Source organism: Nylanderia fulva, unplaced genomic scaffold, assembly GCF_048542155.1.
Source record: "Nylanderia fulva isolate GAGA-0341 unplaced genomic scaffold, ASM4854215v1 Scaffold393, whole genome shotgun sequence".
Classification (NCBI taxonomy): domain Eukaryota; kingdom Metazoa; phylum Arthropoda; class Insecta; order Hymenoptera; family Formicidae; genus Nylanderia; species Nylanderia fulva.
The window spans coordinates 84,389-100,875 of record NW_028190470.1 but is presented as its reverse complement, the minus strand read 5'-3'; the positions used below and the strand labels follow the sequence as shown (position 1 = coordinate 100,875).

The following is a 16,487-nucleotide window of genomic DNA, read 5'->3' as shown; positions in this document are numbered from 1 at the left end:
AATTACAACACCATGCATCGATGGTCACATTGAATTGGATAATGATTTCAATATTGAGATTCATAACATAGATAATAATATAGATAGCAATATAGCAGATAACAATATAGATAATATAGATATCAATAGAGATAATGTATAATAGATGATATAGAAAATTTTGACTCAGATAATGATGAATCTGATAACAACAATGATTCAAGTAACGAAAATACTTTGAATAACGATGAATTAATAAGTAATTATAAAAATTTCAATTATACAGCTAATGAATCTTCGTTAGCATCTCAACTTGCTACTTGGGCTCTAAAAAATAAAATTACACATATTGCTTTGAATGAATTATTAGATATTTTAAAGTCTAAACATAATGATTTGCCTTCGGATGCTCGCGTATTAATGACAACTCCTAGGAAAAAAGCTTTAAAAATTGTTGAACCAGGACATTATTTTCATTTCGGTTTAAGTAGCTGCATTCAGAAACTTTTTTCTTTATAACTCTAAAAAATTTACAACAAGTAGAAGTTTATATAAATATTGATGGGTTACCTCTTTTTAAAAGTTCAAATCAACAGTTGTGGCCAATATTATGCAGTTTAGTTGAAAATCGTAGTAAAGTAGGTATTGTAGGCATATATCACGGAAAAACAAAACCAAATGATGCAAATGTATTTCTAAAAGATTTTATCAATGAAGCTATTGATTTATCAACGCATGGTGTTACAATAAATGAAACTAACTATCCCTTTAAAATTAAAAATTTTATATGTGATACGCCTGCTAAGGCATTTATTGAATTTACTAAAGGTCATACTGGTTTTTATTCATGTTCAAAATGTCATATTGAGGGGGATTATATTAATGGTAGAGTTTGTTTTTCAAGTTTAAGAAAATTTCGCAATAGAACCGATTTTGAATTTAGATCAAAAGCTAAAGAAGAACATCATGTAAATTCAAAAACTTCAGATCTTGAATTAATTACAAATTTAAATATGATTAGTGATTTCCCTGTAGAGCCAATGCATTTAATTGATCTGAGCGTTACAAGAACTTTAGTACATTTGTGGTGTTTTGGTAAACCACCAACAAAATGTTCTCAAACACAAATCTCACAAATTTTTTATTTATTAATAAAACAAGTTAAAAATATTCCATTAGAATTTAACCGTAAACCGAGATCATTACAAGAAAGTAGAAGGTGGAAGGCAACAGAATTTAGGCAATTTTTACTATACACAGGGCCTGTTGTTTTAAAATCTATTCTTAGTCATGACTATTATCTCAATTTTATGTGTTTGAATGTTGCTGTAACTATTTTATCATTTTCTCATATTAATAAATATTTAGATTACGCTGATTCTCTTCTTAATTATTTTGTAAAATCTTTTATTATTTTGTATGGTAAACACAATTGTATAATTAATATACATAATTTGTTACATGTGTGACGACCCGTTTTGGTCGTCACTAGAAGCCGCGCAAGCGCGAGGCCGACCGTCCGCCCGCGCTCATATAAACGGCCCCTGTCGGGGCCACCACACGTCGAACACGTGGGAATTTGCCTTTTCGCCCCACCCGACCGAACCGCCCCACTCCAAGCTAGTTGGAGGGGGCTGACCGACGGGTATATAAAGCGGCGCAGCCGAGACTTCGGGACCAGTCCCGTCCTGGTCTCTTGAGCGTACTCAAGGACCACTCCTCACCTCCTAACCATCCCGGGCGACGAGCGTTCTCGTCGGGCAGGCCGAGCGTCCTCGGTCACCGGATCCTCTCCGAACATCACCCCGGTCGACGAGCGTTCTCGTCGGGCAGGCCGAGCATTCTCGGTCTCCGGATCCTCTCCGAACATCACCCCGGTCGACGAGCGTTCTCGTCGGGTAGGCCGAGCATTCTCGGTCTCCGGATCCTCTCCGAACATCACCCCGGTCGACGAGCGTTCTCGTCGGGAAGGCCGAGTTTCCTCGGTCACCGGATCCTCCGAGAGCCACCGACATCTTGCGGAGCTCGCCCTTCTCAGGGCGCCCGAATCCAAGGCGGTTTACGGAGCTCGCCCTTTTCAGGGCGCTCGTATCCACGCCGCGTTGGGTAAATTTCGTCCGCCGCGCTACTATCTTAGTTATAAGTCGTGTCCGCGTCCGTATGATTTGGTCGCGTTTCACCCGTCGCGTTATTATTTGTAAACCTTGGTTATAAGTCGTGCCCGCGTCCGTATGATTTGGTCGCGTTTTCGCCCGTTGCGTTATTATTTGTAAACCTTGGTTATAAGTCGTGTCCGCGTCCGTATGATTTGGTCGCGTTTCACCCGTCGCGTTATTATTTGTAAACCTTGGTTATAAGTCGTGCCCGCGTCCGTAGGATTTGGTCGCGTTTTCGTCCGTCGCGTTATTATTTGTAAACCTTAGTTATAAGTCGTGTCCATGTCCGTATGATTTGGTCACGCTTCGTCCGTTGCATTACTTGTATTCCTTAGTTATAAATCGCGTCCGCGTCCGTATAAGTTGGTCGCGGTCCGCACTTCCTGCGATTCCCCTCTGTACGCGTAGACTAGATAATAAGCCAACTCTTGAAGGGCGGCTTCAATAAACTCTGTTTTTACCAGAACGATTGGCGTGGTTATTGCGAACCTGAGTCTCCCCCTCTTCCCGAATCCTGGCACCGACGAGCCGATCCGTGGCGTCGGGAAAGGAGCCCCGTTACATGGCGCCCGAACAGGGACCTGACTCGACCGTCTGAGACTCCGGTTCGCAATCCATATGCTTGGATGGATTTACCACCTAGACAAAGAGAAAGCCGCCCGTTATCTCGCCGACCGCGACCTCGACCCGGAAGGGAGATTAGTCGACCTCCGCCGCCGCATCAGAAACCACGTGATGGCTACCCACGCCGACACCGGAGCGTCCGTAACACTCCAAGTACCCAGCCGCGAAGACCGTTACCGGAGTGCACGAGGAACCCCCGAACCACCCGAAGCCGACCCGGCGAAGGCCCTTAACCAGATACGCAAGTGGGGCTGCCATTTCGAGGGTAAAGACCCCCTCGCGTTCCTCGAGCATCTAGAGGAACTCAGTGTGGCCTATGGTCTGGAAGACCACCATCTCTTAATCGGGCTAGCCGAGCTGCTAAAAGGCGAGGCCCTCCTGTGGTGGAGGAACACCAGAGAACAGTGGTCCACCTGGACCGAATTCCGAAAAGATTTCCTCGCCCAATACCTGTCGCCCGGGTATAAGCGACAATTGCGGCGAGAAATACAAGGCCGGCGACAAAAGCCAGGGGAGGCTTTTACTCGATACGCCACCGCCGTGCAAACCATGATGCGTCGGGCCGGCGGTTACACCCGCAGGGACCAGCTCGAACAGCTGTACGAAAACGTTGACCCAGAGCTCCAGCTATACATTCGGCTAGACGAGCTGCACACCGTCTCCGAACTATGTAGCCGCGCCGCTGAGTGGGAGGAGATCCACCGGCGCCGTCAGGAACAACGTCGCGAGGTCTCCAGATCTACCGAGGCAAATCTCGCTGCAGCCACATATGACCGCTCGAACTGCTGCTGGCGGTGCAAGCAGCGAGGACACACCCGACTCGATTGCCGCCGCCCAGCACGAAAGTTCTGTTCACAGTGCGGGAAGTATGGCGTTCTAACACGGGACTGCCATCCTCCGGCGGGAAACGGCCAGCGGGTCGGAACCGAGGAGGCCACCGCCCGACCCGCGTCCAGTTAGAGTACACACCACGGCCGCACCTATTAGTCCGGATCCGCCGACTCACCGCCTGGGCGCTTCTCGATTCCGGATCGGAGGTGTCCTTCATAAACGCCACCATGGCCGACCGCCTGTCCGAACACGGCCTCCAGATCCAGCCATCCGAAGAACCGGTCAACCTGGCCGACGGCTCCAGGGCATCCACCTCCGGCTCAGTCCGACTCGCCCTCCGGATCGGCCCTCGCTCTGTCCGCCACCGTTTCCAGGTCTTGGATAACCTTAGCAGCGAGGTCCTCATCGGGGTCGACCTGTGGGCTCGATTACGCCTCACCCTGCCACCTCCGCCACCCGATCGGCCGAAAGAGACGGCCCCAATCTATTTGGCAACTATCCACGGCCGATTATCAGCCGGGATCTCTCCACGTTCGCCCGAAGAGGACCAGCGCTTCCGGCAGTTTCTGGACACCGAGCTTCGGTTATTCGAATCCGTGCGGGGACCCACCGACCGCGCCGAACACCGGATCAGACTACGACCCGGGGCCCCGATAAAACAGCGGTACCGACCGCGTAATCCAGCCATGCAAGCCGTCATCGATAGCGAGGTTAACAAGATGCTAGACGCCGGGGTGATCGAGCCCTCCGGCAGTGCCTGGAGTTCCCCCGTGGTCCTCGTAAAAAAGAAAGATGGGGGCCACCGGTTCTGCGTTGATTACGGGCAAGGCTTGGGCTCTAGCTCTAAATGTTCTGGGGGGGAGGATGAGACAATTATTCGATTGCTGCCTTAGGACGGGCCAGTTTCCAAAGATCTGGAAAAAAGCGAGGCTGGTCCTCCTAAGGAAAGAGGGGCGACCCACAGAATCACCCGCGGCGTACCGCCCCATATGTTTATTAGACGAGGCGGGCAAGCTATTCGAAAGAATAGTAGCTGCCCGCCTCAGGGACCACCTGTCGCTGGTGGGACCCGACCTGGCGGACAGCCAGTACGGATTCCGAGAGGGCAGATCGACAATAGACGCAATTATGCGCGTCAAGGCCCTCTCGGATGACGCAGTGGAGAAGGGCGGCGTGTTGTTCGCGACGAGTCTCGATATCTCGAACGCGTTCAACACGCTGCCTTGGCAGATCGTCCGCGAGGCACTCCAACACCATGGAGTGCCTCAATATCTACAAGACTTGGTCGGGGACTACCTGAGCGACAGGTGGATATCTTACACGGGGCAGTACCAAAGGCCGCATCGACAAAGAATGAGCAGGGGGGTTCCACAGGGGTCGGTCTTAGGACCACTCCTGTGGAACCTAGGATACGATCGGGTTTTGCGGGGCGCGCTTCTCTCGGGCATGCACCTTGTGTGTTACGCCGATGACACACTGGTGCTTGCCCGGGGGAATGATTGGGGGGATGCAAGGAACTTGTCTTCGGTGGGTGTGGCATTCGTCGTCGGTAGAATCTGCGCATTGGGTCTGGGTGTGGCCCTCCAAAAGACCGAAGTAATACACTTCAACGGTCCAAGGAGGAAGCCACCTCAGATCCAAATAGAGGTAGAAGGAGTCCAGATTGACGTGAAGCCCCATATGAAGTACTTGGGGCTCACACTCGACAGCTGGTGGAGCTGGCGGGAACATTTCCGTCGCTTGGCCCCCAGGATTAGGGCGGCGGTAAACAGCATTGGCTGTTTGCTGCCGAACATCGGGGGGCCCAAGGTGTGACCGAACCTGTGTGGGTAATCCCTCCGTCGGACTTACCGATCAACAGACGCCCCGCTTTCACCGAGATGGTCGCCAGTTCCTTTGACCTTTCCAAGGAACAAGGAATTGATGTACGCACTGCTTTCTTTGTCGCCGCTCGCCCTTTGTGACGTGCCGCGCCGCCTTTGAAGATGGCCGCCGCTGCGTCAGACGATGTCGCGTCAGATGATGCAATCTCAACACGAGACGGGTAAGACTAATGCGCAATCACTTTCTCTATTATTTTCAGGTTCTACGCGGGATTGTTAATTACTACACGAAGGCTGAAAGATAAAGAGAGGAACGCCGTGGGATGTGACACTAAGGGTAAGTAACGCACTCGCTATGTTTGCTCGGCACAAAGTTTTATTGTGTTAATCCAAATAGGAACACGCACTTAGTTTATCCGCGAAGTGTACACAGTTTTTTCCCTACGCGTATATCTCAATCGATACGATTGGTTTTAACGACACCGTACTTGCGGGTTTACGCCTTGCGAATCGGGTAACCGATCGCCTATGAATGCGCACGATGCCGGACCGTCAGTAATTACGTTATCCACGGGACAGGACCGGGTTACGGTTAAACCCCGCTTCAGACCGCAATCTCTTACGAGAATTGGCCGCGTTTCTTGCCACGGATCACAACACGAAGGAACGTAGGTTTGACTCGTCGTAAAGCGAGATCACTAGGTTTCTCGGTATAGTTTCACCTACGATTACTAATCAAACGGACGTAGTTTCGCGTTGAGAAAATTCCCGACTGACTGTGTCGATGAGCGTTCCGCGCCGTCTTATATAGGAAAGCTGCCGGGAGTCGCCCCACCAGAGAGCCGCGAGCCAATCAGCGCTCAGCGCCCCGCCACTGGATCTCCGGCCAATCTCTGCGCTACCGCGTAGACTCGACTCGGCACGAGTTCCACTTTTCTATAGTTTCGCGCTTCATGCTCGACTCATAAAGAGTTCCTATTTAATATAAAATTACGATTATTGTTTTAAATGCTACTTCGCCGCATTCTGGCTATGTTAGATGCTCAGTGAGCATGATTACATATAAAATAAACATTTTAATACGTTAAATAAAATTATCTGGCAGAATTGCCGATAGGAACTTTTTATGATGTCCGATTAATATGAAAGTTTCAGGATCGACTCGGAAGCTTGACTAAGTTATTAATCGAATCGATAAAAATAGATTCGTGTAGAACTGGATCTACATGATCGATCCGCATTAAATGAACATAAAATGTTTTTATCCGGGAGGATAAAATACGTTTAAACAAACATTACGCGAATCTATTTTTTCACACAACTAAAATGTATTGAAATCATTTAGATTCGTATCAAACATAAAATAATACTAAAAATAACTGTGAGACGACCCAACTGGCTTAAATTAATTCTTATTATTATTAGTTTGATGGCATATACAAGAAAAGACAACGTTTCGACCTTAGGTTTAGGTCCTTATCAAGTCTAAAATTAACATTAAAAAATACAATAGATGTACATACAAGAATTTCGATTTTTAAGAAAGCAAAAGCGCAAACCAAGATTGTAATAACAAATTAAAACGTACCTTACAAATTCTTTAGTGCAATATATACTTAATTTTTTTATTTTACATATTTCAATATAAATACTGTGTTACGTAAACGTTCAGTATGGATGGTAAAGACAACAAACTAAGTTAAACAGCTTTGATTATTCTATCATAGATCGGATTCAAATTCTCTGTGTCTTTCTGTAGGTTGATCGTGTTATTGAATTTTTTTATAAAAAACATTTCAGCAATCTCTCTTTTTCTAGTGTTTGTTTCTCGATGTAAGATATTTAAGTTTGTCCATTTAAAGTCATGCGAAAAATCATTTCTATGTTTACTTATAACATTTTGGTTGCTGACATGCATTTTTATATTATTCATGTGTTCTTTAATCCGAGTATTAAGGTGTCTTTTAGTTTGTCCAATGTATGTGGCGTCACAGTCGTTGCAGTCAACTTTATAAACTATCTCGGTCATATCGGCTTTAGGTAATTTGTCTTTTCGGGGTTTAATAAATGTATCTAGTTTTTTTGGAATCGTATAAATAACGCTTAAGCCTGTTTTCTTAATAGATCTCTCAATAGTCTCACTTAGGTTCTTTACATACGGCATTAAAATACAAACCAAAATATCAAAGTCAACTACGTTATGTGAATTTTCTAAAAAACATGTTCTTTTATACATATATCGCTCAATGATCGTCCTAGGGAAACAATTATTCAACAAGATTTTTTTAACTATCTGTAAGTTCTCATTATGAAATCGTTTATCCGATAACAAAATAGCGTGGTCGACTAAGTTATTAATGGTGTTAACTTTGTATTTAAACGGATGGTTAGAATGGTAGTTTAAATATCTACCAGAGAAGGTGGGTTTTTGGTACCAACTAGTCAATAGTTTACCATTGTTTCTAAAAACCAATGTATCCAGAAAGTTAATCTTGTTATTTATCTCTGTTTCATGCGTAAATTGCAAACGGTGATGGTATTTGTTAAACGTAGTCAAAATGTTATCAATTTTATTGCGTGGTACTATTGCAAAAATATCATCAACGTACCTATAATAAACTGAAATGTTAAATTGTAAAGAGCTTAAACATTCTGTCTCAAGATCAGCCATAACTAGGTCTGCTAAAAATAGTCGCCTGAACAAGTTTTTTTTAAAACCCCAGTCCAGTGTATGGTTATCAAGATTTTAATGTTAAATCAAAAAATTTATGCTTCCTTTACTTTCGTTTTTTAAACCAAAAGGGTGGTTTTGTGGAACTATTGAACTGTTAATAAATCATTTATTCTTTGGTGCCACCATAATAATGTCATCTACATATCTATGATACATTCCGATATCAAAATCCAACGTGTTAATTATCGATTCTTCTAGATTCTAGATCTTGCATAACAATATTAGCAATTATTGACGATAACGGGAAACCCATAGGCGTGCCATAAACTTGCTTGTAAACAATGTCATTAAATGTGAAATATGTTGACGACAATATAAATTTAACCATAGAAATGAATTCATTTTTTGGAATTAATGTATGTGTATTAATATCATTCCATCTATTGCTCACACTTTCAATTGCAAGATCTATCGGAATGTTAGTGAAGAGTGAAACTACGTCTAACGATATTAGAATATCTTCCGTACTAATTTTTTTACCCGATAGATACATATATACCCAGCTAGCCAAGAGTGATAAAATCACGTTTCGTTAAAGCTTTTCGGCAAAGTTTGCTTTAATTTTAATAACAATTTTCTGGCAAACATTTGCCTTGCTTCGTCTTGTCTAAATATTTCGAACAAATTAACGGCAAAACTTTTCGTTATATGATGCTGCAATTAACAGAGAAAAGTTTGTTCGTAAATTTTACTTATAGAAGAGAGCAAATGATGGTATCATGGTGAAATACAAACTATACGTCAATAATAGCAAATCTTGTGATACACGATATAAAGCAAATTTGTGACAAAAACAGAGCAAATCTTGCCATGCACGGTATAACAAACAATTTACGAAAAAAATAGAGCAAAGTTAACTCTGATACGATAAGACGCAATATTCATGCAAATAACAGAGCAAACCTTGCTGTGCATGGCGTGATAGCAAATTTGTGGCAAAAATAGAGCAAAGATTTGTTCTGGCATGATGAGACGCAAAATTTACGCAAATAACAGAGCAAACCTTGCCGTGCATGGCGTAGTCATGTGTCACATACGTTTGCGCGCTTTTAATGCGCGCTACTACGTTTGCGCGAATTTTTGTCCTGTAATTTCCAGCACTGTTCCCGCGTTCTTCTAAATTCAACCACCGTGAGTGCTACCATACGTGCCGCAAGGTTATCACAGAGGTTATAATTCTAGAAGCTTCCCACATTTTTGAGACGAGCTTCCAAGTTCTAAGTGCCGCAAGGTATCGCAGAGGATTAGAAGATTTTTCAGGCAAGTATGAAATCAGTTAAATATTCTGTTTCGCGTAAATCTTTCCACCGGTTGTCTGCGAGACAACGAAGGCGAATTACTTTGGAAATTAAAAATACTTTACATTCAAATGTTTCACAAGATCCTGTTACGCACAAACAGTTGGATAATGCTGCTTCCTTTAACGTTGCTGATTCTTTTCGGACAGACAATAAAGTTTCTTTTACGGACAATATAGTATTAGATATATTCGTACTATTGTATATATTGTATATTTCAGGTGTTGCTGTTATTATTAGTTGAGAACTCCCAAGACGAAATTAATGGTGTTCAACTTGGCTCAGCGTCCAATAACATCGTCAAGAAATAAAAATCGTTTCCGTTATTCAATAATTAGATATATCACCGTTAAGGCCTGAAAAACTCAATCAATCAGATGTCGCAGATGAACTGACAGAACATCTTTTTTTTCGCTATTAGACAATAATGCGTTACTTCACGCGTATTTAGGCGGCGGGAAAATTGATACTATTTATTGCAGAATTATAATGGCTTTAATATAATTAACATATATAGTTAATTTAAAATCTTGATACTACAGTCATTTGTCATGTTTAAATTTTTAATCTCTTTTCAAATATAATAATTATAGACAAATATATATCTACAGACAGTATATTTATATTTATATAGATAATATATTTATATTTGTCTATAATTATTATATTTGAAAAGAGATTAAAAATCTAAACATGTTACGAATAATTCTAAGGCTCAAGATTTTAAATTAACTATGTTGATTATATTAAGGTGCGTACAGACTTGCAACAGAACATCGTAACGTAACGCCGTTGCGTGACATCGACGCAATGTATGGACAGTACCTCGCACCAAACATTTAAGCGTTACGGGGTATTGTCCATGCATTTCGTCGGTGTTACGCGACGGTGTTACGTTACGATGTTCTGTTGTAAGTCTGTACGCACCTTTAAGGTCATTATATAATTCTGCAATAGATGGTGTCAATCTTCCCGCCGTCTAAATACGCGTGAAGCAAAGCACAATTGTCTAAGACCGATATTACATTCATACTACAAAATGATGGTGGTCGGACGTAACGATTGAATATTAGATAGAAACTTTAGAAATTCTCTATTCGTTAACCAATTGCTACGTTCGACAAACTCGTCGTACGATATATGTAATATCATTATAATAGCGAAAGAAAAGGTAGCTTCGGTCAGTTCCTTTCGTGACGCCGATTGATCGAGTTTTTCAGGATTGAGCAGTGATATATATATACTAATTAAATAGCGGTCTATATATACATATAAAACGCTTATGTCTTTATATATATGATTATAAATTATAGATATCCGATTTTTTAAAAATAAAAATTTGAAGATAAATATATGGAAATAAATATAAAACATTTTTGATAATAGAAACTTTAAAAAAATTGCTTAAGTATTATCCCTCTATTTAGAGAGATTAATATATAGTATTAATTAAATTTGATATAATCAAATATATAAGCAAATTTGTAGCAAGAACAGAGCAAAGGTTTTAACAGTGCGGATTGTAATTAATAATAAAATAATGAGCTCATTAGAAGGACTTTAATAGCATTAATTAAATTTTATATAAATAAATAAATATAAAAATAATTAAAATTCTATATATTTTTTATTAATATTAATAATAATAATAAAATATAAAGAAAATTTAATTATTTTTATCTATTTATATAAAATTTAATATACTATTAATTAAAATCTTTTTAATGAGCTCATTAATTCATTAAATTATTATATTAATTACAATCCGCACTGTTACGACAACCTTTGCTTTGTTCTTGCTATAATTTGCTATTAAAGTCATGCACAGCAAGGTTTGCTTTGTTATTTGCGTGAATTTTGCGTCTCATTGTGTCAGAACAAACTTTGCCCTGTTCTTGCCACAAATTTGCTATCACATCGTGCACGGCAAGGTTTGCTTTGTTATTTGCGTGAATTTTGCGTCTTATAGTGCCAGATCAAACCTTGCCCTATTCTTGCCACAAATTTGCTATCATGACGCGCACGGCAAAGCTTGCTCTGTTATTTACGTGAATTTTGCGTCACGCTGTTGTGACAAACCTTGCCAGCAAAAGCTCAGCTTAATGCGGACACACCTTGTTGCAATTTTGCTACAAAGGCCTGCTCGAGTTTGCCGCAATCTTTGTGCAAAGTTTGTATCATTTTGCTAGCTGGGATATATATATATATATATATATATATATATATCAGCCAGATAGCACAGTGAATTCAAAAAGAATTCATTTGTATGTCACCAATTTTGAATCCTTTTTCAACTACATATAGAATTCATTTTATAAAATATGACAGCTATGTTGCATGTCTCGGAAAAAGAACTTCAATCTTTGTCAAGGTCCGTAAATGAACGGCGAGAGGGGAAGTAAGATCATTGCATTCATATTTTTCATTTATGGGCCTCAAAATACCCATACAGCACACAAGTTTGCAGCAATATTGCAATGTTATTGCAATATTGCAACAACAACATTGCAATATTGCAATGTTGTTGCAATATTGCTGCAAACTTGTGTGCTGTATGGGTAACGCCGCCAATCCAGTCACCGGACGCTGTTCAACTACATTTTTTTTCACTAACACTTCTGTACGACACATAGACATACAACACACATAACTTTATGGCCCCAAAATGGCGGCTCATGCGCGGACCTTTCTTGACCTCTTATCAGTTCATCTACGGATTTTAATCTTTGCCGCTTCAAGTGGCATAACATTGTAGCAGGGACGTAACAAATATATATATATATATATATATATATATATAAATATATATATATAAATATATATATATATAAATATATATATATATATATATATTTGGTGATATTTTATAAAATTCATTCAAATTATGTCACATAAAAGTACAAAGTATCTTAATGATTGTGCGGAATTTTGCCGGTTAACTTTCGCTCATGAATTGAGCGCGAAGCGAGCTTAGATATACACTTGCGGAAAGGAGAAAAATGATTACTCTTATTAAAGGTCCACGTCACTATAATTGTATTTTCTCTTTTTCTTTTTTTAAAGCTGCCCGCTGGTTTTACAATAATACTGCTTCAAGTCGTTCCGTTGGATAAATCCGGTACTTCCCCGACACTGATTATGACCGTCGTTACTGCTCAACGATTAGAGCGATTCTGACTCGTCGCAAGTTTCGCAAAGTAGGCAGGATTCGAGCGATCACGTATATTGTCCTTAGGAATGCGCTCCCCCTTTCTTTTGTTTAGACTCGTCACTCCCCAGATAGCACAAGACGTCCTATGGACGTTCATTTTATATCCATTTTACGTATGTACGTTCATGGACATAAAATGAACGTTCATTGTACATCCGATTTCGGACATCCATCAGTGACTAATATTTGGACGTCCACAGGATGTCCATCAAATTCTCTTACAGCACGAAATATTGCTAAAATATTGCATAAATATTTTATTTCATTGTATCATAATAAATATTGAAGCAACATTGTGCAAATATTATAAATTTAATATTTCATTGGAGACATTGCAAAATATACTATGCAATATTATCTTGTAATAGTTCCTTCATTTGCCGCTATGCGACGCAAGATTCGCTGTCCATCTCGCTATTAAATTTAGTTAAAAGAATTATAAAGCGCATGCAAAAAGTGGCTATTACAGTTAAATATGTTATAATTATTTTGTTCAGTTTAACCTTTCTGATACTATCCCAACACAAAAAATTTAGATATTGAATTAATTGAAGAAATTGGACAAAGAAAAATTCAGATAAATAAAATGCGAAAATAAGAAATATTCTGCAATATTTTATGATTAGTATAAAAATGAATTAATTTTGCATGTCAAATTTATTATTGCTTATAAATTTCTTCTTTATGAATTTTAAATGTCATTTTCAACGATATACATGTATAATAAAGAACCAAAATATGTTTATTAAATATTTAAAATTTATTCATAAAAGATCCAAAATTCGTCCGTTAGATACATAATTTATCCATTTAAAATGCATAAATGACCAATAATGGACGATTTATGGACGTCCAGACCAGTTGCAAACGGACGTACAATGGACGTCCCTTGTACGTCCGCTGCAGGTAATCTGGACATCCGATGGATGTACACAATGTCCGACCGGACATCCGTTGTACGTACATAGGATGTACTTGTGCTTATTGGGTCGCTACCGTGTTGATCATGTGCGCGGGACGTGCGACGCGCTCCGAGACGAGTGATCATCGAATGATTCCATCGTTGTGCAAATTCTGCCGATACATCGCTCGACAGGGTGTCTAGCAACCGGGAATTTCGGGAATTCCGGGAAAAAAGCGGGAATTTGATTTGCTCGGGAAATTCCGGGAAATAAGCGGGAATTTTTCAATATTTCCGGGAATTTGTTTAAATCAGTTAGAAATTATATATTTAAGATTAAAAATGTAGGCATGAATCTCCAATAGGTTTGCAATCTTAGAATCTAAACTTTAAATCTTAGAAATTATTTCCCGCAAACCATTTGGTTGTTTTTCGGTGGATATTTTTTCTATGTTTAAAATGTTTTCTTGGAATCGCGCGGCCGGCAATGCCGCTATGCCGCTTAAACCCCCACCATCGCGCCGAGTATCATATAACGCAACGGCAACTCGCGATTCCTGGCTCGCGACTCGCGGTTCCGCTCTTCCCCTTCTCTTTCGGCATCGCGTGTTTTCGACAAGTATTGACAAGTACAGTCACGATTGTTTCTCTCATACTGAAATTATTATAATTATATTACGTGAAATAAAGTGTGTGAAAAAGGTTTTATATATCACTTCAGGTGAGTGTATTTATGTAATATTCATTTAGAGTAACTACATAAAGGGAGCATTTTTAAAAATATAATTTTAAATCAATTAATTCTTTCATTTTTGTTATATGTTATTAATATGTTATTATTTGTATAAATAGTAAAATAGTAAACTTGTGAACTTGTAAAAGATTATGAGATCTCTCGCTCTTCTCGGCATTCTTTATTTTCGTATTCTTCTCTCCTTTTTTATTCGCTTTTTCTCTTGAATTTGAAAACGATATTTTGTTATTTTTATCAAATAAAAAGACCGAGAGATGGCAAAATTTGTCTTTTTAAAACTAACAATTCTTGTAACTAATTTTGGTCAGTAGTGTGTTTTACTATATATTAAAATTGGTTTTATAATATTTAATTAATATTTAGTAATATATATTTGAATAATAGACTATGTTAATACTTGTTTAGCACTATGTTTTAAAATTTATTATTTTAATGATCGTATAGTTTGTTTGCCATGGGTCCATCTAAAACGCAGTTTCAAATACAATGGATATCTGACTTCCCATGGGTTTCGAAAGGAAAGAACCAATATGAAGCTTTCTGCAAACTTTGCAATAAATATTTTTCTTATGAGTCGATGGGTCGTACTGCCCTCGTAAGCCATTCCAAAGGAAAAAAACACAAAGATGCTGCTAAGACTAATGAGAAGACAGCTCCTGTCCATTCTTTCTTTTCTTCTCAAACATTACGCCAAACTATTTCATTATGTTCAGACGCAAATAAAGAAATGTTCATCAGTACATCTTCATCTGCATGCCCGTTAGTTGCATCAACCAAGCAATTATCATCAACTACGGTGACAGAATTAAATAATCGGCTCCCTCTTCAACAATTGAATCCTTCAACTTCTATCTTAACTTTTGATAAATATAAGATAAAAAATAGTGTGACTGAAGCGGAAATACTTTGGTGCTTGCACACCGTCATTAGGCACAATTCTTTGCGTGATGCCGAAAGTAGCGTACTACTTTTCTCTAGAATGTTTCCAGATAGCGCCATAGCCAAGGATATAAAATTGCACAAAGACAAAATTTGTTACAGCATCGTTTATGGGCTATGTCCATATTATCAAAAAATTCTGAAAAGTTCCGTGCAGGAATGTCGATATTTTGTTGTTGGATTCGACGAAAGTTTCAATAAGATAGCTGAGAAGTCGCAGATGGATTTAAGTATTCGATTTTGGAATGAAAACACTAATGAAGTCAAAGCACAATATTATAATTCAGCATTTTTGGAACATACAACAGCGACAGACCTGTACGAAGGATTCAAATATGGGTTGCATGGATTAGATTTTCGGAATGTTTTGCAAATTTCGATGGATAGACCTAATGTTAATTGGGCATTTTTGCGCCTTTTTTTGCAAGACGAGAGAGATACGCCTGATTCTCCACAATTACTGCAAATAGGATCATGCGGTTTACATGTTGTGCATGGTACATTTAAAACGGGCATGCAGAAAACCAAATGGGAAATAATTTCTTTTTTACGCGCATTGTTTAATTTATTTAAGCAGACACCAGCCCGCCGTGGAGATTTTACTACAATTACAGGTTCGTCTCAATTTCCTCTGAACTTCTGCCACGTTCGTTGGATAGAGAATGCTAAAGTCGCAGAGAGAGCTAAGAACATTTTACTTTTTATACAGATGTATGTGGAAAAAGTGAAGAACACAAAACAGGAACCTACTTGCAATAGTTTCAAGATAGTAGCAAAAGCATTACAAGATAAGCTTCTTTACGCAAAATTAACATTTTTTCAATCCCTCGCAGAAGAGTGTGAACCATTTCTTACTGAATTTCAGTCTGACGCACCATTAGCACCATTCTTGCACGGCGCGTTGATGCTTCTTTTAAAAAACTGCATGACTCGGTTTGTAAAAGACGATGTAATGGCAGCTGAAAAATTGCACACTATTGACGTCTATAAGAAAATTGATAATAAATACGTAAACCTTAAAAATGCCAAAGATGTCGATATTGGCTACGCTACTCGAGCTGCATTAAGAAAATGTAAAGGAGTTAATGATAAAGAAGTATTGTTTCTTCGCCAAGACATTAGAACATGCCTTCAATTTTTTGTTGGAAAACTCCTTGATAGAAGCCCTTTAAAATTTCCATTGACAGAAGCTTTAACATTTTTAAATCCAAGAAGTCTGTCTACTGGTGAGAAAACG

General features: G+C 39.6%; 1 long non-coding RNA gene across 1 annotated transcript; it reads left to right on the top strand.

Moving 5' to 3' along the window:
• Positions 1 to 9,246: 9,246 nt before the first annotated feature.
• Positions 9,247 to 9,892, top strand: LOC146721956 (uncharacterized). The gene is made up of 2 exons (XR_014925427.1): positions 9,247 to 9,407; positions 9,667 to 9,892. It is a non-coding gene; the product is annotated as an uncharacterized LOC146721956 (long non-coding RNA).
• The last annotated feature ends 6,595 nt before the right edge of the window (positions 9,893 to 16,487 follow it).